Below are 24432 nucleotides of genomic sequence, written 5' to 3' on the forward strand. Positions count from 1 at the left end.
TTTTGTCTCGTGGAAACAACGGGCATACCTAAAATGGTCGAAACAGAGAAACACACCTATAAAATCCAGCAGAAAGAACCTAGACTTTAATTAAAAAAAGATAAAAAAAGAAATATAACAAAAACACATCGCGCATTGACCGTTACCACCCTCTGTGACATTGTAATATCCTCGAGCATCATTCCCGACTCTATGTTGAATATTTCTTTCCTTTCTTTTCTTTTTTTCTTTTTTTTTTCGTTTCTCTCCCCTTTTTCTATTCTCAAATGTATACACGCCCTCAGAGACGTATCCATTTGCAAATTGGAGACACCCTATATATAAATCCACATTCATTGTATATATACGCGTTTCGACAACTAGCGCTGAAATACAAAGTTTCCCGCTGATGGAGTTCGGAAACATTGTTGCGGAAACGGGCAAAGCCTCTAACTTGTTTCTGCTATTTACTGCGAGTCGAGCCGGTGTTCACTTGCTATGACAATTTCGATAATTTACGATAGTTAATTCCTGTTAGTTTTATTAAAATCAATCTTAGTTACATCGAACAGTTACGTTTTACCAAACGTAGCGCTAAAAGTGACAAACTATGAAACAAAGAAGAATCGATTCATTCGAGTGATATTTCTTCTGTAATTTTCAATTTCATTTGAGCTTATAAGCTTGGAGATCGGTAGAGACAAAGTATCTCAGTGATATTCGTATCGATATTTTCTCAATCGGTCGCTGTAACTTTTATATCGTCATTATATTTAGAATGGCTACAAAAAGTATTATATTTCCACATACCTTTATTTATCGAGTTCTGCGAGTTTCATTTCCATAGTATCAAATTTCTGTAATCGTACGAAAGTGCTACTAAATGACACGAAATGTAATATAGTTGGATCTAATTAATCAATTAATATATAAATGCCGTAATAATAAAATAAATTCCACGGTGTGCAGATACTTTTTGCAGCTATCGCGTATGCACAGTCTTTTCGTGCAATTTCGTAATTGCCTTATACCAGTGCGTGGTAATAATTAGGATTACTATGTAATTCTAATTAGCATAGAAATATATTTCGTAGTCATCGTAGGAATGATAATAATAATTAGAATTGTATGGTATATAATTAGTTTATAAATATATTTCGTAGCCATTGTAAGGATGAATGGACAGGAAAGTTTTCCTTCGCACTCGCGGCGTGTATTTGTCGTGAGCATAGTCGCGTTTCTGAAAATTAGCTAGCGTAAATCGGGCTCGCTCACCTCTCCTCATCCCTCTGTCACTTTGTGTTCACGGTGTGCAGTTCGTTTCCGTGTCTAGCATGAAACATTAGGTTGGCAAGTTCGCTCGACGGCTGGCTTTTTATTTTGCAAACTCGTTACCACCAAATTACCGGCGTGTCACAACGGCCGGCTTCAAAAGCAGTTTGGTTCCCGATGTCGACGCGAGAGAAGCTACCGGAGGATTGGCGCGGCTGATGGAAAAGAGAGAAATACGCGAGTGAGAGAAACACGCGCTGGCCGTTGACGAAAAGGGCTCGTTATCGTGTCGCGTTTTCTTTTCATTTTCATTCGGGATTCGATGGATCTTGCTACAAAGGGAATTAGAGAAAAGAGAGAGAGAAAGAGAGAGAGAAAGAGATAGAGGAATCGGATGTCAGAGATTGCCCGTGAATATAGAACGTGCAGTTTCGTTTGAATTCACGAGTTCGTAAAAAGAGGAGACGTTAGTTCGAATTTCGTGTGAATTTTGACTTTTTTCTCTGGATAGAGAATCTTTTGCCAGAGATTGTTTCATTTATCTCTACCTTTTAATTCTGTTTAACGCGAATTAATTGATTTAAACGATACACAGGATAATAAGGAACCACACGACACGTTATAAATACTATATATTTCAGAATGAAGGAAATTTCTAAAAAACGCTGATCAAAAGCACAGAGAGAAAATTCGTTCTGGGCATTTTTGAAATCTCGACTCCATTAGTCGGTGCAAACCTTCGATTCGACGCTTTCGCCGAAGCATTCTCGACCTTTGATCTATAATCCGCGAACACGGTCCGTCACCCCTTCGAATTTACCCTCTCAAGATTGAAGCATCGACCGCACAGAGGCTATAAAGCAGGCAAGCAGGTGCGCAAGCAGCACCTCGACGCGTGTTTTTGCGAAATTTTGTGCGAATTTGCAATTTCATCTCCATATCGGCGACGCGGAAACGCGTGAAGAAGTAATTTTCTCGGGGAGAGGCCGGGTGCTTTCGAACGACCTCCCATACAGCTCGGTTGACGAGGGCAATCGCGAAATTATTAGAATATCGTGTAGCGGTTTGCCCCCTCCACTCTTTTTCCACACTCTTTTCCCTCTTCTTTTTTTTATATCTTCCGTTCTCTCGTCGTTTCTCTATAAACGAAATTAAAAAACGGAGGACAGCCGCGTGATATTGCTTTCTGCAGCGACAGTGAAAAGTCGTCGTCGATTTGGCACTGCCAGGACCGTATAATAAAATGGGACCAGCAACTTTTTCGTCGTGCCTCTGTGCACCGTTTCCCCGACTCCTCTTTTATTTCTTCTCTTTTGTTGGCCCGAGGATTTAAATACTTTCATTTCGTGGTCTCGCCTGCGGAAATCACAGCTGAATTATTCCTCGCATAAATATCGGGCTCTGGGGTAAGATGATCGAACGTTTATAGGATCATTCACGTTGGGATGGTGGCATTTACGATGGAAGAGACAGAGTAGGGTTTTCCCGCACGATAATTCGATAAAGGCAGCGTCTCGTTGCGTAAACATTTTCCTACGACTTTATCGTTTTATATGGAAACGTGGATGGTGGTTTTAATTATTACTCGTGCGAAAAGTGGAAGATGCAAATGATCTGTAAAATTTAGAAAATAATTGAAACGAAGTAGATGCAGGCTTATTACAATCTCCTCTATTAAAATTCTATCTCATCAGTTGCCTCCACGAAAATATAAATTTACATAAAAATTTACCATCTATTCGCAACCTTCCCGAAATACGCTTCAATTTCTTTATCTTCGAATGCTGCTACTAATATTTACATCTTCCGTATCCTTGAAAATAGTTCCAGTTCGTCGCTAACGATCCTTATCCGATGAAAAGCAAACGAGTATCAGGACAGTTTCGATAATCGCATCCGAAGCGTGTTCTCATCTTGGCGAGGCAGCGCCGGTTTAGGCCGCTTAATTGAGGAAAGGCATCGATTCCCAGCCGATGGTTATTGGATTACCGTGGAAATCCCCATTTCACTCTCTCGTCCTCTCCTTAATAAGCGCTAACCTGCAGGTTAGCCGAGTTTATCCGTTTTTACGTCGAGGGTAATGGCTGCACGAACTTTGTTGTTTGATGTATTTTCTTGAGGAATGTATTTTCGCGAGACGAATGAAACGGATGTGGAAACGTGCTCGGGAGAAGATCCGGTACGGTTCATACAACACCGATGAAAGCTGATGAGAACTGGGAAAAGTGGACGAATTGCCGGATAGGGAAATGGAAAAGTTCGATACGTTTCTCGGCCAGTTGGTAGTCGACGAGGTATGTTTTCTTGCGCATCCCATGGAATTGACACAGGGTTATTTAGTGTTATGTATTAAATAATGAAATATGGAATTGGATGTTGCGAAGAGAAATATGTACGTATTTGGGTTTGATATATCGTCGAGGTGCTGATTAAAATTAACATATATTCGAAAATTGTAATATTCGATTATCGTTTGTTCTGCTGTTTAAAAAACCTTTCTTAACGTAATTAATTGAATTAATTAAATAGAAATGCAGCAGCTATTGTACTTGAGCGAATACAGTAGCGAGGAAGATAAAAAGTTGTAGCGGCACATGAGTCAACGGAAGATTTGAATCGGAAGAGACTCATCTTATTGTGTTTTGAAATACCAACGTTGTTTTGGTTTGCTAGGTTCAAAGGTAAACAAACTCCGAACAAAATATTATCGCTGTTATTTGTAATCGTCAACCGGAGTTACTTTTTGTAATAACACCGGTCGATATAAATAGACGAACGTGCTCTCTATGACAGTAATTATAACGAGTCATTATAGTGAGTCATACAGTCGAATAGCGAGCGTAGAGTCGAACAGTAGCATTGAGCGAGCGACGATTATGATCGGCATACACTGTCTCTGTACTTAAAGTGATTTTAATATAATTGACTATTACAATTTTATTACTCGTCTCTTTAATAAACAAATCAACACGTTTAATATCTACCTCAAAGTTATGCTATCCCTAGAGATGGCAAAAAGCCAACGAAACGAGTAATGCATATAAAGTGTTGATTCTATAAAAATAGAATCATTACCTTCGAGCTTTTTCGAAAGAAGAAATGCTAAAATTTCGCTTTGAATCTCTTGAACAACTTAATATTGCATTTTATGCATTTGATCACGATATTATTGAAATTTTCTTTTTTATCTTTCTCGTCCTCCATCAACGATAGGAAGTTTCACATAACGTAAGATCGACGTTGCAATCAAAATCATTTTATACATTTGTTATATAAATTATTATTTATCCAAGTGAAATCTCGAAATTACGTTTCCAAAGCTGAGCAAATACTTCATCGACTTGACTTCGCATATACCTTCCTCATTATGTTAAACCAAGCCCACTCTTCGCTTTACTATCTTGAACAACACCTCCACTCAAAGACTTTGAACAACCCTTCGAACCCCTTCAACTTTCATCCGTCAGAGGCTCCAATTAGAGGTTTCGAATAATCATGAATCTGCTTGCGTGTTTCCTCGTAGCCATCGAATTAATCTTCGTCGCTGTCGAACATGCTGAAATTGAGGGCTCTAACGTTCAATTCGACGTTACATTTATTTTCTCTATGGTAGAGGGTACGCGTTACGCGGCACAAACGAAGGGTAGGCGAGTCAGTGGGGGAGGAAGAGTTGTTAAAAATACGTAACTGGGTTGTTTGCGATGACGTTGCGAGATCATAATGTCGCTTTTGTAAGAAGCTATACAGGGAACTTCAGGATTTTTATGTACATGTTATATATTATAATTGTTATACATTAGATATTATTATGCGTTGTATAAAATATGTAAAAGATATACGATAGAGCGATGAATGAGAGAAGGTTTAGAAGTGGTAGGTCAGTGAATGTTCATAACTTTTGTGGTAGGTGTTACGACCGTTCGCGGAGAGACGCGGTCGCGAGGAAAACGCGTCAGCGAGAGGCGTAAATTCTCGCTACGATTCGGTGAATCGACGCCGCGAAGTAGTCGTTCCCCTGTTTCGGTTAAGATAACAGAGGTGGTTGATTGAATATGACACAGTAGTAAGTTATATTTCACCGTTTATTCCACAACTTATAACGAGGATAGTTACACTGGTGCGTATGTACGAGATGAGTAAGTGACTGATCTGCGGGTGTGTATACCCGCTCGAAGGATGTTGACCGTTCGAAGGATGCAAAAACAGTACTGTACTGGGAGACGATGATGTGTCGGAGGAAAGCTAAGGATGGGTGTGTCTAGCGCACGGGACCATCGGATTTGTTGGTGCCGATGTTATTTAGGAGAGTGAGGGAATAGGCTTCGTTTTTAATTGGTTAAACGAAGGGTCTTAACCGCCCTCGAGAGAAAGTGGTTAGTGGGAGGAAAGTTGCAGCGTACGTGCGAAAAACCAACTTTCCTTAGTTAAGCCGTGGTAGACAATAGTCTCGAGAAATTCCTCGGAAACAGATGTTTGTTTGAAGGACCTTAGCAGGCAAGTGACTCAGGTTTATGACGGATGCTTAAGGCTATTGAGGGTACGCCGTACGGAAGAGCGGACATCCGGTGTCCGTCTGACCCGCGGTGTGTGACCTGGGCCAGGCAGAGAGTCGCGCGGCGTAACAGTGGGGGAAGAAGAGTTGTTAAAAATACGTAACTGGGTTGTTTGCGATGACGTTGCGAGATCATAATGTCGCTTTTGTAAGAAGCTATACAGGGAACTTCAGGATTTTTATGTACATGTTATATATTATAATTGTTATACATTAGATATTATTATGCGTTGTATAAAATATGTAAAAGATATACGATAGAGCGATGAATGAGAGAAGGTTTAGAAGTGGTAGGTCAGTGAATGTTCATAACTTTTGTGGTAGGTAAACATTTTTTGCTATTTATATATATATGTCGGAGAGGGAAAGACAGCGGGAGTTCCCGTCCGGAATGTTGGGAAAAACCCCAATACACTAATCCAGACTTTTACTATAGCCGCCCTTAAGTAATAAAGATAAGAAATAGTCTTAATGTCCCAATCTGACTTTATGACGATGGGTTTGGGCTCGAAGTGACATGGCAGGTCATCGGACGTAGCCACGGTCACGGGAGGGACATGTACCTGACAGAGGTATGAAATGATTATATGGCTCTCCTTAAAACAAAGATTAACCCGAGAAGCGGGGACAGGAGTATATAAGGGCAGCCTCTTTCGGATTGAGTTAGTTATAATGAGAGTTAGAGTTAGTTAGTTGGTTAGTGAGTCGTTGCCGATTGAGTGTCTACATTCGCAACGGTCAAGTAAGTAAAGGTTCATCGAACGCCCCAAAATGCCAACCTGACTCCGACATATATATCATTATATAGGCATTCGTATATATTGCGCATGTATTTCTAAAGTGTAGCAACTTAAAATAATTCAGTCTCGCGTTAGAGGAACGTCGAAACTAACAAAGCAACGTTTCAAACGATAAGAATGGGAAATTATTTAAATTGTACAATCTTGAACTTGTCTTTTGGACTTTGAATGCTTCTGATTTATAATATAGAAATTACGATAAGTAGACTCTTATTGCTGCATAAACAACACCACCAACTATATTTCGAGATAACAGGACCACAGCGTTATAGAGAAAGGTTGTCATAAGCTAGAATTCGATAGCTCAGCAAATCAAACCGCTAATGTTATACTATTTACCGCAGAATTAAGCACGGCGAATGGAAAGCTAACGATCGACGATAAACCGGTCTGATTACAGGCAACATGGCCCATCGCGATCGCGTTTAAATCGGATTAAAGCGGTGTGGCCATTTGACGGAAAACATTCGAGCTTTGTCAAAGACCTAGCTTTTCGCGATATTCGCCCAACTGCACGAGTTTCGACGTTGCATAGGCTTCCGAGCTTGTTTCAGAAGCTTCTTAAATGTTCTACGGATATTATTCTTTATTTTTTTTGTACTTTTGTCTATTTTCATTTGATATAAATTTTTTGTTCGTTCGTTTGCGTTGTGCGATGCGTTACGATCGAACGATGACGTGTAATATCGATTGACCTGACGTTTCGTCGCTTTATTTCGCCGCAAATTTTCGTCGTCCCTTTGTTCGCGTTCGATGGGTCGTTAACAAAGGTTCTGTTTTTTTTTTGCGTTTAGATGACGAGTTCAACGAATCATCTGCGTTTTTGTTTTTTTTTTGTTGCGTCGCATTGTCGATTGGGAGTTACAAGACGTTTAAGGGATGGAGCGATCAGACAAAGTAGAAGGGGGTATTTTCTTTTAAAAAAATTAAAATAGCAACTGACGAATTTCTAACACTTTACAACAGTGACTGATCTCATGCATAGGTCGTCGAATTCGGCTCAGCAACGCTTTCGTACTGTGCAAACAGAAAGATATACAAGTTCTATTTAAAAAAATGAATTTGATTTTTAAATTTCCCCCACCGCTCGACTTGGTAAAAAAATAATTTACATCACACGGTGTCCTCGTTTATACCAAACAACTTTTACTCAAACATTTTTTTGAAACGTTCAGTTTCCAATTTTGCAAGATAATGAAAACACCCTGTATACCTGCTCGTTTTATCGGTATATTTGATCACGCTAAATATAGTTTCTAAATCCTGGAATAGCTTCTCACATTTTTCTACATTTTCTGCAACATTCGTGAAATTTGGGGTCATTAAAATTCGAATAGAATGTTGCCAGAATGATTTGCCGTCTTCGTATGAAAGCCATAAATCCCTAGAAATCCAAGGTACGGACAATTAGTTGAACTATATCAATGGAATAATCACCATCCGAATAAGAAATTGTCAGCAATTAAGAGTTCTAGAATCTCAAACTTCTATTTGTATGTATATATATAATATCATTAATTAAAAATTCTGTAAAAATTAAAACACAACAGGAAATAAATTGTTCGGAACTGTATGCCAAATCGGGAAATCACGTAAATTCGTAAATCTCTCTACAAACTCAGAGAGCCATAACTCCATAGAAATCCAAAGCATGAATGATTAGTTCAACCATCAATGTTGTTACCATCCGTAATCAGAGCAAACAGATCTTGTCTCATTAATCCAACTATCGAAGGCAGTTAACCTTATCACCGTTATCGATCCGTTTTCAGGACACTTTCATCGTTGCATCATCCTCGATTCGATTGTCACCTTGTTTCAATCAGCAATCTGCTCTTTGATTCGTGCGTGTATCGAGCCGTAAGTTGCATCCTTGTCTCCGTTTCGGAATCCTCGATGGTGGAAATCAAATCGGAAGCTTCGAGGGGGTGAAGGGATGATTTAACCCCGAATTAATCGGACTGTGCGTCTAAGCTCGTGCATATAACGATCTAAGCAAATCGGAAATTCGCCGACGTTCCGGAATCAGGACGCGTTGAATGCAGTTTGCACGGTTAAACGTGCGCGTTCGAGGGTCAATCAACATTCTGATCGGGGCAACGGAGGGGTAACAGCAACGTTGCGTTTTCCCTGATACACCGTCGATACGTCGGTGAAATTGCAGTTAATTAGCCGCGACTCGAAACGTCTGTTCACTTTGTGTGCTTCCTGTCAAGGACGATTGAATTCTCATTTGAAAATCCGCGATTTACATGATACACGATGGACGAACGATGAAGCGAGAGATCGAAATTTATAGTTTCTGTTCGACGTGCATAAGGGAATTCGAGGACATCCTGGAATTTTGTGATTTTTGCTAATCGGAGATTCTTATATTCTCTTGGAATAGGGCAACTCCATTTTTGTATTTTCTTAGGATCTTTGAATGACGCTTGTTTGAGGAAGCAACAAAGCAATTTACAAATTGTTATACGAATTTGTTAAGAATCAAACTGAGAAATAATGTGAAAACTGTGAAAAAGTTGCATGAGTGACTCACGTTAATAAATTTTATGGCATCATCAAAATAAGATAAATTTCATGGACTAGCAAATTTTTAAACAGTATGAAAGATTTAAATAACATTGACAGAGAAAAAGTACGTCATTGCGATATTAATATTTTGCAAAAATTAAATATTACGGTGTACAGTATATTTCAATTTATCGCAACTCCCAAAGCACAAAAAAAAATAAAATTCGCATTAAGCGATTGTTTGATATTTATTAAACCAAAGGGCTGTTTACTTAAAAATCGTATTATTTTAAAATCGACATGGTGTATTGGTGAGGGGAAAAACGGAATGTGAAAACGTGGGATTTAGAGCAAAGGACGATTATAAGTGGAACAGAGACGCGAAGAGAAATTCAATTCAGCCGGACGTGTTTCTTCGCCGGTATAAATAGAGATTTCTAGATTCGAAACGTTTCTCCACGGAATCGAATTATCTGTTTTTCTCGAAGGCTGTGAGAAACTCGACAAATATTTCTCAAGAATTTATTCCCCCGAAATAGGTATATCTTTCGTCGCGAATTGATATCGTCGTACGAAATTGTCCGGTCGTAGTCAAAGATAAAACTCGTGTCCCATTCGCATGATCTTTATTCCGTCTTTTTACTCGTCCCGATGATCTTTCTGGTTTTCGTCTCTCGCAGAGAAGGTCAGGTCGAAAATGTTGGCTGTTGTTGAATCACTTGGCTTCTGTTTAAGTATCCATTAAAAAAATTCAATTCCTTTCCTAAGATTTATTGAACTTTATCAATGAAAGCATTTTTCAATATTTGTAGACAGAAGGAAGATAAATCTCGCAATTATATGAAACAGGACAGCGGATGGAAAAATATTTTAGGAACTAATTGGAAACAGCAAGCAAGTAATTTATTTATGATAAAACTTTTTAATTATTTCGAAATTATATAAAATATGATGGATAGGAAACAATATTTGAAAAAAGTAATGGTAACACGAATGGAAAACAATTAACGAGCAATTGATAAAAGATCGTTAATGAAAGATTGCCACTGGAAGATATCCAAATTCATCGATTGGAAAGCGTTGGAACCGTTTCGAGAATAACAAACCAACGGCAATATTAACATCGATGTAGCTTAGCAAAGAGAATGCATCGATTCGACTGGAATCGCACGCGAGTTTCGATCGTTGAACTCGATCGAAAATATGCTGGCCAGGGTGCATCGAGGCCGTTGTACAAATCAGCCTTAACAAATGGAAGCTCTGCTGACCGACCTCGCGATTATTGAATTAATTGTTGCGGTGTAATACCAGGGTCGTAATTTATCGTTTACGCTCGATCGAGCGTGACTAGTCGAGCCAGCTTATCAGCCATTCGACTCGCCTGTTCTTTTTCACCAAAATTGTACCCAGCCATCCTTTCATAAATACAACTTTCGAACGTCGTGTATCTCTAAGAATTTTCGCTTTCTCTCGGTTAAATTAATAAAGTTACCGGATAATGTAATGTTATTTCATGGTTGCTGAATATAGGTTCCTCCGACCATCTCAATTTTTTCTCAAGTTTGCGCTCAGCATACTGAAAGATGAATTTTATAATTCTTCTTTATATTCTACTTTATATTCTCGTTTACCTTCCGCGCCTAACTTCTTGAATAAAATTCCACATGCATTAAACTGACTCTTCTTATTTCTAATTTTTGAATAAAACTGTTGAACAAATCCCTGAGATATACAGGTGGTTGGTAAAGGGGGTGATTCTACGCGAAAAAAGAAGTCGAAAATATAGAATAAAAATTTTTCGTTTGAAGCTTTGTTTTCGAGAAAATCGACTTTGAATTTTCGCTCGGTACGCGTGCGGTACGTTATAACAGATCTCACTGTAGATCGTTGTCTCAATGGAAAAATTAAAAAAAAAAAAAGGAATTGAAAAAAAGATGTTTATTCTATATTTTTATTCTATATATTTTTATATATATAATATATATTTTTATAATATATATTTTATAATAAATATATAATATATATTTTTATTCTATATTTTTCTTCTATATATTTTTATTCTATATATCGACTTCTTTTTTCGCGTAGAATCATCCCCTTTCTGCTTGTACCACCAGTTACCAACCATCCTGTATATTTATCCGATTGATTTTATATTAAGTACTTTAGTTCGAGTGTAGACTCGAAACCAAGTTACACGAATCAGATCCACCAAATACAAACATAGATGCAAGTATTTCATTGTTTTTTGCATGGAGTACAATTTCAAAAGACAGCTTTGCATCTTACAAGCAGAAAAGAAGACGGAGTTATATTCTGCACACACGTCGACTAATCTGAACGAGATTCAAATCGTGATTATCCTCGGACGAGCGATGTGATTTACGTCAGTAAGCTGGAATAGTTGGCGCAATAATAATCGGTCGGGGCGTTACTTCCGGTTCGATTGAAGGGTTGAATTACATTTAAATGGACTGTGCGCAATTGTCGAACGGTCACCACTTGAAAAATCCTCGTTTCTCCGTAGCCCACTCGATCCCGATTGTCAATCGAACTTCGCGTTTCCCGCGTTTTCTTTGCGCTTCAGCGTCGATCGATTTCCGCCCGTTTTTTGGTTCTCGATTGCTCTTCGTCCGCTATTCGGCCCATTGAAAAAACCTCCCATGATTTTTCTCGTTTTATACCGATGAATTGTTGGTTTACAGAGAGTGCTTCTTAATATTATTCGTTGCCACAAGTACGTATCGTTACGCCGTCAAACGATATTGGATTTATTCGAACGGCTGCGTTATGTACAGGGTGTCTCGTGTGTAGTTATAATCTACAATATAAACATTCCATGTAACTTAATAAGTCACAAATTGTAATAACTTTTAAGCTAACATTGTATAGGAATACGCTGAAGTTTGAAAAAGATTTGTTAATCACTTCTTTTTAAATTTATTATGAACCACTAGGTTTTGGTTCTGCTACAGGAAGTTGTAAAAGCTAGTAAAAGTTATTATGAGACGTATTGTTTTATTATATAGATTTTGAAGGATTCATAGTTTTCCTTTTTAAGTACAAATATATAAATCTTTGATATAGAAAAGTAACTCTATCGTAAAGAATATTTTAGAAGGAGGAAAAAGATGGGGTTGTACTTTTCCAACAGGCTGATGGACAAGAATACGCAAGATTTTAATACCAGTATGTTTGAATCATCTAATTTTGTCATATAATATTTCTTTCTATCTATAATCGTTTTAAAGATATCGCTAGTTTGCCTGGAACACCCGGTATATCAGCGATATCTCGCTTTATTTGATTACAGTAAACGTTTGATCGTGTGGCATGCTTTTCGAATTAAATAAATCATTAGGCGAACTTATCAATAAATAGCTGCCTTTAATTAGCAGCGATCGATACACGGTTCATCGCTTTCCAAGCTTTGTACTGGCTCGTCAGTTGCTGCTTCTCTGTTTCGTACATTTTTTCGAAGTATTTTTATCGAATTACGAGCTTATTGTCTCCAACAGTTCCGTACCACTTTTATATCGCTCTCTGAAAATCTCTTCATTGTTTTTGATAACTTGGGATGACTTTCGTCAGATACGTTCTATAGTTATCATGATGCGCTTAATGTATCATTTTTAATCGGTAGAATAAATCAATATGTTTTCTTGTGATTTAAAAAAGAATATATCAAAATGCTTTTTCCTTATTATATATTGTGAAGCCTTTTTTTGTAATTTGCGATAGTGAAGCTTCAACATTTCGAAGCGTTTTTCACACGCGTTTCTATTCTACTATATTTCATTATACTTCATCGTAAAGTTGCAAATAGAATACATAGTTAAATATAAAATGAAACCACGAAAGGTATATAAAAGATATAGAGAATAGATATAATATTGGTTGAAATCGGTTTGATTGAAATCGAGAGCTATCACAACATGTAATTGAAACTGTATTTCGGTTCCCTTTTTTCAGTTATTTAAATTTCAATTAGTACTTCAATTAATAACTGACTGTTTATTTTCAGTGATCGATTACAAACATTGCCTGTTATAAAAAATACGTTTACAAATTAAACCTTCAATTTTTGTGGATCTGCAGTAGTATAGGTCAATCATCCACAGACAATGGTCACTAGATTCAAACAAGTATTACGTTCTGAACGATTAACATTTCGTATCTTTTTGATAACATTTTCAATATTAGCACGTTAACAGTCGTTTACCAGCATATTATACTTCATTATGAATAAAATATAGCCAAATAGACTAATCGTTAATTATTAATCACTCGTTAGATTGTGGATGTTTATGAATTTATAAGAAAGTTAAAGATTCGGAGATGCACAAAGTTATAATACTACACGTACCAAGATCCCATCTTTTCAATTATTTACTGAAAAATATGAAAGTGCATAAATACTCGCAGCGTAATAATACGCGATACAAAGTACGATGCTCGAAAGCAAACTTTAAAATTTGTATCTTTATCTCGATCGTGGAAACTTTCTTATAATTAGAGGCCGCAAATGTGTTAAGGGAAAAAAGGAGGGAAGAATTTAAAACGACAGAAATAAAACGCGACGAGAATGAGAACATACTTTCAACCTTCTTATCTAAGGTATTTCTTGCGGTATTTCCTCGTAACACGCTCACTCTCTCCGCGATTTTGTCGACCGAGAAGAATTATTACACGTCACATGCGAACTCCTCGGGTGTACATTCTGGACGCACACGCGTTATTTTATTCTTTATCGATCAGCTGCCACGACAATTTCTGCAATCCATACACTCCTCTTCCACCACAGCTTGTTCGTTTTTCCAACATTTTTTCTTTTTTTTTTTTTTGCCACGTTTTCATGCATCGAACCATGTGGCATGCCTATGTTACGTAGACACGAGGGTTCTCGTGAATCGCGGAGAACGTTCGTTTTACGCGGAAAAAATTATTTTCTTAACCAGTTAGCTGTTACGTCCTCTTTGAAAACATTGAAAAGTGCGCACTTAAAATGTGTCGTAAGAAGTAAGCGACGACGAGTATACACGTCAAGCACAGAGTATGTGTGGCTGCTATAATAGAATCAAGTTGTAATTAAGTTATGATTGAAATGACTGTTTTATTTTTGAATTTTATTACTGACAGGGCTCGTCAGAATGGAAAATATTGCCATTTCTTCATGACGAGAGTACTCGTCAAAAACAGCTAACTGCTAAATACATACCTCTACGTTGGAATAATATCGAGAAGTTAATATAAACTACTGATCGACCATGCATGCCACACGGCGATTTTTATTCCGGTCAATTATCCTAAGAAAAGGAATGGTAATTTCGTGGATTACCAGCGTAATTCGTGTTTGATTTTTATTGCTATAATTATATATTACTTTTACTGCTACAACGAGTCGAAGCATAGTTAGTTATATTTTATATATAACAATGACACCGCGTTTCATTTTCAATTCTTTTCAATCAATTTACGCTAATCTTGTTCTTTAACTTTTACTGCGATTATGAGAGAGAGAGTTCCAAGGATTCGCGAAATAGCTTTTTCGTTTAGAATTTAGAATAGATTTTAGAATTTTGCTGAATTTAAAGAAATTGTGTCGCTTGATCCTCAGTTGGTCAATACGTGCTCTCTACACAGATACATAAATACGCTATGTTAGATTATTAGGATTATTTACTTTTTTCGATATTTGCATATATATTCTTGCACGAAATATCTCGTAGCTTCTACGGACATTTTCAGATCTCCCTCGAACCTTACCAATATAATCACGTTAATCGAATTTCGCAATCATGCTGATGAAATTTCAAAATGTACCCTATAACACATACCATTATACGTATTCTATATATATATATATATATATATATATATATATATATATATATATATATAAATTGTGTATATATATAGAAAAAAATATATATACCCTGAAAAAGTGTCTACAAGTGATCTAACACTTCCACGAACCCCTGTATATCCTCATGCCATTTAATCTACCTAATCCGACTCTTTCATCGATCGCTTTATCAAACCTATCGCCACGATAAACCCTACCAGCAGCACCTTGCCCTGTCGTAATTCGAGGGTTCCCTTAGCTCTCCATTCGTCACTACCTAGGCAACGATATTTCTCTGGTGACGCGGCCGTCTTGAACATAATCACGACCGCGATATAATCGTCGTCGACGAGGAGAACGCTCTCTGATCGATCTAGGGACGTGTCGGCACGACTCGCGGCCAACGCTGTTTATGCTGGCGCACAGAAACGTCCGGTCGTGTGTACCGACGGATCAATCCGGATTAATTGAGTTACGGTTCGCGGTTTTGCGGCCGGCCAACGACCGCACGGATATATCCGCGGCTTCTGCCAGCTTTGCTCCGACGCCGACGCGACTCCCGCGACAACGATTTTGTCGGGCTTGTCTTTCGCGGACGCTAGACGATCCCCCAGGGGTTTCTCTTACGGACTGTAGGGGAAGGGGGCAAAAACCGAAAGGATAGAAGCGGATTGATCGGTCGGTTATAGGGGAAAGTCTCGGTGAAGGCAGTTTGCGGAGAAGTGGAGTTGGACGGAAGTTTCTGTGGATTGCGACCAAGCGGTTTGGTTTAGTGGAAATACGTGTTTCGCAGAATTGAGGTTAATTATGTTACTGGTATATGTTATTGTTATTTTTATGCGTTAATAGGACATTTTTTTATTGCACACAAACGCACATAATATATAGGAAGTACACAAAATATCGGAATTATAGTATTTATTGTAATATTCAGTGGATGATAGTAAGCATTCACTTAGATTCTATCTGTTTGTAGGTAGGTTTATAAAAATATGGATTTGCATAAAAGTCGCGGGCTAGTTATTATTCGTAATAATTGGGACAATTTCGGTCATTAGAAAATGACGAGTTCAATAAAATCGTTGAGATGCGCTCTCCTTTCCACATTATTGCCATTAAATTCTATGCAAATCGCAATTGCGATTGTTTCTGTATTATCAAATTCAAATTTCGTTCTTGTCGGTGGAGAGCCAATGCCAGAGCAGAATACAGCGTATAGATGGATGATGGGAAATTTGTTCCTGCCACTTTTGTGTCCCTGGATTTTCTCGATCGAGGGCAAAAAATGGGCTGATCGAACGAAGAGGCGAGCTACTAAATGAGATTGTCTGGTTGAAAGGCAGATGTTGGCAAAATTGGATGGCGAGGAGGTGAGTTTTAGGGGAGACTTACGCCATATGCGATGCAACGATAGTTTTCGATTCACCGAATAAATGACGAGGTAAAGGTGATTTCAGACGTCTTAGCTGAAAAGACAATGGTGCTCACATTTATGTTCTATCCAGCGTAAATTTAATAGAAACTTCAGAATAACATAATTAAGACTTCGCAGCAACAGTTAATGGCCAAAGATGTTTATTGCGCGAGGAAAAATGATAAGTTTCGCTACCAGTTTCATCTTTTGCAATTTCGAAGTTGGCGTTAAAGCCACCAAACAAGTTATACTCATTTTCCGCATTATTCGTCCTTATTTACCACGAAAAACACCATTTACAAAAGTCATATCAGCGCATTTGTACAAAGTGTCCCATGGAAACATCGTGCGAGTTAAAATCCTCTGAAAGATTAAGCGTCTTCGTGGCCCGGCATAATGGCCGAGTCATAATACACGCTTAAATTAGCGTATGACACGGTGGACGAAGTTGAATTTCCTGTATGTGGACGTAGCTATCGCCGTAATTTTCAGCAACAGACCGTCCCGTCGTCTGATCCTGCCGCATGCGTCCGGGAAAGGACATCATCTAGGCCCGTCGTGGATCTAGGCCTCGATCCCCGGTGGCAACGACGCGACGTGTACGTGCCGGCGAGATAACGCCGGGCCACTCGCTTATAGACCGTTAATTAATTTCGCCAATTACACTCGACGCCCCAAAGCGGCCTGTCGAGTGTACACGACGTCGGCCTTTGTGCGTGGTCTGCCTATCTGCCTGCAGGGACTCCGCTTCTAAATGAAGGCGAGATGCACCGAAAAGGCTCGCGAGACCTCCGTTGCTGGCCTTACCGAAGAAACGAGGGAAAAAGAAAGAAAGAAAAACGACGAAGGAAGAAGCACGAGCAGCGAGACTCCACGGGCAATTAAGCAGAATTTCCAGGGAAAAATCCGCAGATTTTTGACGAGGCGATTACTCGTATGATGGAAATCGTGCATACCACGCGGCCACTTTTTATTAATCGCCGCTTCGCTTTTCCAGGAACCCATTCAATGAGTATTTTTGGAAAGAAAGGGAGATGAAAGGGAGGGCGAAGTTGAGAGAGTCGACGATTAGCGGTTGAGGGTCACTAGTCTAATCCTTCACGAACGTGGAATTTTATTTGCAGGTATCAATTTATGGTTCGTAATTTACGATTCCATATGGTCCCTGTTCATTCTGAGATGTTTTTCCTTGACAATTTTCGAAACTCGTGTTTTAAGGCTTAACCAGTAACTATATGTAAAATTATGCATTTTTCAATTGAGAGAAGCAATTTTTTTTATCAGATCGAGTTAAATGGTATATAGATAGTGTAAATAGCGAAAGAATAAAAAAATAGCTTTTATAGATGGAAAAGTATTCCATCCTAAATGTAGCTTTAAACCAACATTTCTTATTCATACTGAAAACCTCTCGCTTTAGAGGCTTACATTATTTCTCGCTTCAACTCTGCAATTCCGTCAGCGTCGAATCGAAGAATTCAGATTATTTTTCAAACCATCTACAGCCAAATATTGTCACGTCTATATAAATTCTACCAAATGTCCAAATCGGACAAATTGTGAATGTAAACAACTAAATAAAAAAAAAAGTCTATATATGTCATATGTAATTTTCCATCTCAAATTGGACATCAACAATTGTAGCTGGCTTGTTTAATCGTAAGAGGTACGTTTAGGATACGACATTAACCACCTGTGACTACAAATCACGACATATTAACTTAATTCTTTCGTACAATTATTACCGAATCATTAACTATCAACTAACTATCAACTTTCCTTTAATCAAAAAAATCCGCGGTTCATTCGTCGACCGAAGCAAATCAGAAGCTCGCAGATTTACTTCATCTTCGATTTATCACCTCCGCGTTTCCCACAAACGAGCCGCGATCGCTACTCTCGACATATTTACTTGCTTCACGTTCGCCTAACTACCATTAACCACTTCGCCACGACGAACATCAAACGCGTGCAGGAGCACGCAAACTCGCGCCTCATGCCGGCAACGCCTGTTTGCACGTTCCTGGGCGTGCGTTTCACAACCGGATGTCGCATTCTCAAGAAGCAAATACACGCACAGACACATACACTGGTCAGAAGTTGCGACGAAACTTCGCCAGGCGCGTGTAACCGTTGATTGAAGCAAACAAAAAGCGCCTACGAGGAATTTGCCGCCAAAAACCATTGCCGAGTTGCGAGAGTGAAACGTTGGTTTTAACTTGGTTAAGGGTTTGTTCTTGTATTTGTTCTCTTGAGGAAGCTTGGACTTACTGTTTGCCGAGTAGTTGCAGAGTGTATGAAACGGGGTTCCAGTTATGAATGTGGTACGAGGTAAGTGGCGCAAATGTTTGGAAATAACGTCGTTTTTCGATTTTCAGTTCATGATCTCGTAATCTCCTGTTGTATTTAGAAATTGTGCTATTCTATGAAACAAGTACGTAAGAGATTATGATTATTTATCATTAAAGTGATATTTCTATTAGGTGGAAACCGTGGCTTTAAAAAATCTATTCGTTCGTTTGCCCTTTTCTATTTTTATCAAACATTTCCGTTTACGAAGAGAATTTATTTACTAAGAGAGCTAGTCGCCTGAATACCCTGTATTTAATTAATATGTTTTCACGTACGAATTATATGATCTTACAATTTATTCCCTATCCTATATTTCTTAGTATTTTTACTTTATTATTTTCTGGAAATCTGCATCAAAGAAGACAGAAAAATTATAACAAAATTGCATACAACGATCTGAATACATGTCAAAACTTATTTCTATCTTTAGCCGAGTAGTTTACCGCTTTCATTAGCTTTTACAATATTTTTTATTTTCGTTGTGGGTTGTATTTGTCTCTGGTGTCTGTTACCGCGAAAACCCACGTTCGAAAGGATTCGACAGCTCGAAGTGGTTTTCCACGACCTGTGATTTCGAGGCGATCGGAGATCAACGACGTACGAATCGAACATCGACGTCGTGGTTGCTCGTGTCACAGCGATCTGTCACCACTGTGCTTCTAGCTCCTTGATAAAAAGCACTTAAGTCGTATCCGCCCTTTGATCTTGAAGCGTACATAGCTCGCGTGCTCCTGCCGATAAATTCACCTTTCGATCCCGGGAAACACGAAAGCACGACGCTTTTATTTTCGTGCTGTTAGAGCCACGCTCGACTCGCGTTTCCGCGCCATTTCCATTTTCGGAACGCTCGGTTCTCTTGACCTTTCGCAAAGAGGAAAGTTCGCTCGGCAAATGGTGGAAAGAGACTGGACGGGCAATTCTGCTTGACTTACGTTCGATTTATAGCTAACTTTTTCTTTGTATTCTTTGAATAAACTGGCTGGTCTCCCGTAACCACCGCCACTAGTTCCGGTGGCCGTAGAAATATCGAAGGATTTAAGTTGAAATTAAAGTAGTCGTAATTTTTTTTTATTAATTAAAATAATAAAATTAAATTCTTTTAAATTACAAAACAATTCTTTTAAAATTATAAAACATTCTACGATTGTGCTCATTTGTGTATTTATTTCGTTCAAAAAATTCAATCTACCCGTTTTCTAATTCAATTTCCGTTTTTAATTTTCAACTTATTTAAATAATTTAATTTAATATAATTGAATCGATATTAACTTTAATAAGGTTTAATAATGCAATCCTTTCCTTCCAATTGCAACATGCTAAATCGTGCTTCTCCAACCATCGCTTTTTGCCGATAGAAACACGAGGAAATTGCCTTGAAACTATGAGATCGCCAAATTTTTACAAAACTGAGATCAACATACAATCGCTAAAAAGATATTTACACGATTCCTACTTCTAAAAACCTTCATTTCAGAATAAAATGACATTCGTTATGCAACAATTTAACGATAATCGTGGTAGATATGAAAGGTGTTGAAAGAGTATCAATTTTTTTTTTTCGAAAATCTTTTAACGATCAGCAATATTCGTGTAACCACTAGCATTTAGGGTAGATTTTTTATTATCACAGTATCTTTGTACCCTAAATATACATTCCCTAAAAAGTCACCCTGTTATTATCAAAATTTATCAGGCAAACCCCTAAATGAAGTCATAGCTAGTAATTTAAACCGCTATAGCATGTTTCACCGCCCAGAACCCGTAAATGTCCACCTCTTACCACAGATTTCACCCTTGTCTCACCGTTGAGTCATCCACGTGAAGAAATTACCAACTCAACCACCTAATACCTAACCTTCGTGAATAGATGTTACCAAATATATATTAAAAATTGTTGGAAGCGAACTTGTCGAATTACAAGCAAATTACTTGCAAGGAGATGGCAGGAACTGCGAAATTTCAGATGAGTTGACTGCAGATGCTGTTATCGAGAAATTAGTCGATAAATTATTAGGATGTCCGAAAAGTTTCTTTCGCTTTATGAGGAAATTTTATGAGGAATAATAGATGCACAACGTTTTTTGTTTTATATTATTTTGTCGAATTACGTACGATCCATTTTGTTCTGTTGAGATAAACACGACATTTCACAGACTTGGTTTCACGTTTGTATGAAGGTGCATTGTTGTAAAAAACACGTTTGCGAAAGAAAGACACTTTCCGGATAACCAATATGTTCTTGGCACAGTGACTTCTTATATGTTAAATGTTTTTATAACAATTACCATCCGGAAGATTGTGAAAGCAGTCGAAAATTTATCACAATAAATCGGAGGAATTTAATATTAAAAAGGTCATAATATTAATATGAAAAGAATTTATAAATGTAGAGACATAGAAAAAACTTATTAATCTCTCGAAAACGATTCTTTATTTCACTGTTTTTACCATCAGCCTAAAGCATCAAAAGCACATACAAACAACTCATTCGAGATTTCGCGGTTTTTGCCATCTCCTTGTTAGCTCGACTCAAATATCCTTCCGTAGGCCTCGTACGTCTATTGCAATATTGAAATTTGTATTCCGAGCGTCGACTAAGGGCAAGCGGGAAATAAGCGCGGCGAAACCGTGCGTCGTGTCCGTTCTCGCAGGAACCAGATAGCTTGGAACGGTAAGCACGCGTTACGATGCCTGTACACGCTTATTAACTTTCGCAAATAGCAGCGTGCTGCGTGTTTATGAACATCTCGGGGTGTGCAGCGAGCGTTGTCTCGGCTTTTAATTGCGTGCGTTGCCGAGGGTTCTCGTCTGCGCTCTGCGCTGGCCTGTCTCGCGGAAAATCGCAGTCGCCTCTGACTCTCCGGTTTCCATCACCGTGTACACTTTTTATTCTCTTTCTTCCTCTGCTTTTCAACTTCTTTCGCTTTCTCTCCCTTTTGGAAATTGCGAAGGAGACTGAAGCAGCGAAAGTAGGAATGGAATAAAGAAAAGAAAGGGAAATACGCGTGGGATTCGTGGATTCGAGCAAGCGAATTATACGTTTAAAATTGTCTTCGAACGAATGCACGAAGATATATTAGTAGCTGTAGTTGCAAGAATTTTAATTTTTTAAATACATCGCCCTATTTATATCACTTTCACGGTGTATCGTTGAAATGCTATCAGATATAGTGCGATAAATTAATTTCACATTTTGAGTTTGAACATATTTATGCAAATTCATTTTTTGACGAATATAATTAAAAGAAAATGAAATTTAGATAGAGAATTGTTTTATTAGTGATTACAGCAATAGTTTATTTTCGATCTTTTATATATTTCAGTACATTCTTTGACACTTTTCAATTTCCCGTAAATGTATAGATATTGCCAGTCTACGTATTATTGACAACATCATTGACTATCAATTACGTATTACTGGCAGCTCAATCGTTTGAATAATAACATATACTTCGTAACATATGCAAACGTACGCACAAGCATACAGACGAGTTGACGATCACTCCATATGGAGATAACAAACGCGAAGAAGAAAAAAGTTGAAAGAGAAACAGGGAAATCTGTGTTCCATCGGAGGCAGCAGACACGATCGATGGAATTCGCTGATAATTGTATAAATTAAAATTCGTCCATGCGATTGGATCTCGCGCCGCGAGGTTCTCGGATCGTCGACTCCATTAATGTAATTAAAAAGCGCTCTAATTAACATTTATTAAACGGACAGGGAGAACGAGGTGCATCGATGGTAGCTCGGTTGGAATGGAAGGAAGAAGGGGCAGAAGGGAAAAAACAGACAGCCGTCCAGCGAAGGGTGGATGATTTTGGGAACGAAAAATAAAGGGGAAAAAGGTGTACAAATTGCAGTCGCGCGACGCGGTAATAAACGTCCGGCTGATATAATCAAAACACACGCGTTAATTTGCATATAAATTGAAATGATATATTTTGTATTAGACCAGGCGAAAGGGCCACGCGTTGAAACATTGAAATTGTATTTAATTAAGCGCGCGATTTTACGAAACCATTGTATAATCCTGCATTCTCACCCCAATCATCCCTCCACCCCCGACCCGTAGGTGTAATCGGCGCCATTATATTCTTGAATTACGTTAAATCGCGGAACGGACCCTTAAATGGTCGAGATTTTGTTTCATTTTAAATAGAACTCGTTGTTTGAATCAGCGAACTTTCTATCCCGATTTCCCGTCAACAGCGATCGTTTCGATTCGCGATGGTAATTGATCGTTGAAATAATAATATCACGGCTCGGCGTAATCAATAGTTTAACGTTCAATACGCAATGAAAACGTAATCAATAGTACCGTTTAATTCTATCGACAATTGGGTCTCGATTGGAAAAGTTTAAACGTTTGGCCGAGTTCGTTACGTGGATTTATTGTTAATTGTTCGCAACGTTCGCGTTACGAACGCTCATTTACCAGAGGGAAGAAAAGGGTGTGTTTTAATTAGAAGCGGAAGAAGAGTTTGGTATTTTCGCTGGTTCCTTAGTGACGGTTCACGTTGGAAGTTGGAGTCGTCAGTTTTCTAACTTAGATGCAACAACTTCTCGTCTATGTGTTCCTTTCGTCTCTGCAGTGGCCACGTAAAATTGTGGAAGTTAGCGTTTCTACCGCGGTAGGGACGCCGACTAACCTTCTTACGCTCTTGTTTCCATTTCGTTACCCTCGAAGAATCTTCCACCAAGAGATATTAGAAAATGTAAGAGATCTGCATTCTAAATACTTGAAATTCCCGAATCTCCTAACGTTTGCACAAAATTAACAAAATTTCTTAAGAATCGTCATCCTGTAATATATTTAATTCGTAATTTAATATTCGACAATTATTCTGAAAATACCTTCCCGTGAAAAGGTATTTTCAATATTTAAGAAGCAAATTAGACTTTCCTCTAACACGAAAGCTGCAATGATTACTTCACACTGTCTACGTATTAATTAAAATATTATCCTCCAGAATTGTCCTGTGCGATATCTGCTCGAACAAACGAGGTTTCTTGTTTTCGAAAGCCAGCATATAGTCCGAAGGGGCGCATTAGTTTCACCGGTTGCATATTCGGATGCAGAGTGCATCTTTCGTTAACGACTGGCCAGAGCCGGTGCAATATCCGATAAGTCGAAGTTTAATCGCTTATAAAATTGTCCTGGTGTATAGCCAAGCTTGCAAAGTGGCTCTTGCACGCATAGAGGATACAGTTGCACGACTCGAGGCGGACTCGACACTGTCCTTTCGTGGCTTTTCAACAGATAAACTCTTAAGTTTGCAACAGCTGCGCGCGATCACGATGCTCCAAAGCCTTTCGAGAATCTCCCTCGACCGTTTACAACGTTTCTCTCGTTTCGAAGGCGCGCGCTCGGAAAACGAGGACGATGCTGCGCACGTGAATCGCGTCTCAAGAAATTCTCAATAATATCGTGGATGATTTCGTTCGATCGAGAATTATGCTTCTTGGAGTCGTAGAGTAAATTGGAAAAGAACATTCCAACATTATGACGATCGGTTATTTTCCAGCGGTAACTTTTAGGTCAATGGTTAATAATAAATATGGTTCTTTCTACACTGGAGAATTCAGTAGCTTAGAATATTGAGGAAGCGAAAAGGTAGAATCGATAAGTAATTGAAGAAAGTGGTTAGTAATAGTTAATACCGACGTAGTTGGTGTAAAGTTGCGCTAGTATCGCGCAAT

At 38.4% G+C, this 24432-nt stretch overlaps 1 protein-coding gene across 2 annotated transcripts in view; it reads left to right on the forward strand.

The window, feature by feature from the left end:
* Positions 1–24432, forward strand: part of LOC117208723 (von Hippel-Lindau disease tumor suppressor) — a 100186-nt gene that overhangs the window by 26808 nt on the left and 48946 nt on the right. Inside the window, exon 1 of one of the 2 annotated variants that reach the window (XM_033450016.1) lies at positions 16129–16332. The exons of the other annotated variant lie outside the window; for it this stretch is intronic. The gene's annotated coding sequence lies outside the window, so the exon portion shown is untranslated. Of the gene's footprint in view, positions 1–16128; positions 16333–24432 lie in introns of those variants that run through there. 2 annotated transcript variants of the gene reach the window in all.

This window comes from Bombus bifarius, unplaced genomic scaffold (assembly GCF_011952205.1).
Source record: "Bombus bifarius isolate JDL3187 unplaced genomic scaffold, Bbif_JDL3187 scf7180000008161, whole genome shotgun sequence".
NCBI lineage: Eukaryota > Metazoa > Arthropoda > Insecta > Hymenoptera > Apidae > Bombus > Bombus bifarius.